The sequence below is a fragment of the Ursus maritimus genome, unplaced genomic scaffold (assembly GCF_017311325.1).
Source record: "Ursus maritimus isolate PB19 unplaced genomic scaffold, ASM1731132v1 scaffold_24, whole genome shotgun sequence".
In the NCBI taxonomy this organism is placed as follows: Eukaryota; Metazoa; Chordata; class Mammalia; order Carnivora; family Ursidae; genus Ursus; species Ursus maritimus.
The window spans coordinates 30,276,538-30,277,652 of record NW_024424897.1 but is presented as its reverse complement, the minus strand read 5'-3'; positions in this window follow the sequence as shown (position 1 = coordinate 30,277,652).

The window sequence follows — 1,115 nt, the reverse complement described above, 5'->3', positions numbered from 1 at the left end:
AATATTGGCCCGGGGCACAGAAAGTTTTGCATAAATTCATAAGTGATGAATGGCTGATTTTAACGTTATTTGGGTATTTGTCAGAACTTAACAAATATACATGGGGACGGCGGTTCATAAACTTAAACATCTCAATATCCCCTTTCTTCTGGAAATAAATTACGTTTGTTTGCCGGGCTTGGAGTCTTAAGGTAGCCGACATTAGGAATATTTTAAAAGCCATCATCCATCGAGCATGTCTCCCAGGCGCCAGGAAGATTAAATGAAAGAATCATAAGATGGAGGTCTTTAACTTTTAATCCTTTTACAATGAAGCCTCAGATAGTCGCGGGGGCAGGGTGCCCTCTCTGGGGGGAATAATGCCGTTATTCCTCGGCTCTCAGTTAATGAATACCCTAACGTCTGTCCCACGGCTGACGGAGGCAGCGCCGGGGAGGGGGCTCCGGCTCCCGGGCCAGGCTATTGAAATGAGGAGCCACCGAGGCTGCGTCGGGAGGGAAGAAAGCGCCCGGCTGGAGGGACAGGGCGGGCGGGGCCGGGGGCATTGAGACTGCGCTGGGGACCCGGCGCAGGTTTGAAATAATTAGCATAGATTCGCCGGGACTCCGGCCCCGGGGTGGGGGTGGCGGGGGAGGGATGCCGGGAGGGAGGCGCGGGGAGGTGGCAGGGGGGTTGGGAGGGAGCAAAGGAGAGCGACTTTGGAGTCCAAGATAAATAAAGGGAGCGCTGAGCAGTGTCAGGAAGCCGGCCCACGTGGAGCTGCGCGGATGGGCGCCACCGCGGACTGAGGCGGAGGGACGCACGCGAGTCGAGCGCCAGCCCCAAGAAGTTGGCTTTTTAAAGGGGGTGGGGTGAGGGTGATATTTTGCACGTCCCTTTTAGGGGTAACATGTCTTCTGCCCCTCTCTAACCCAAAAGCTCAAAGATCCCGATTCTGAGTTCTCCTCCCTCCCCACCCCCAAGCGGAGTAAGTGTGGGGGGGGGTCGAAGGGGGGCGCACCCCGTTCCCAACTGCAGATCCCAGTGGTGGCGTTTTTCACCCAAATTCAGACCCCTCCGAAATCCTGACCCTCAGAGTCCTCCTTAGGTCCTAGGGCATGGGGGGGGGGGGCGAG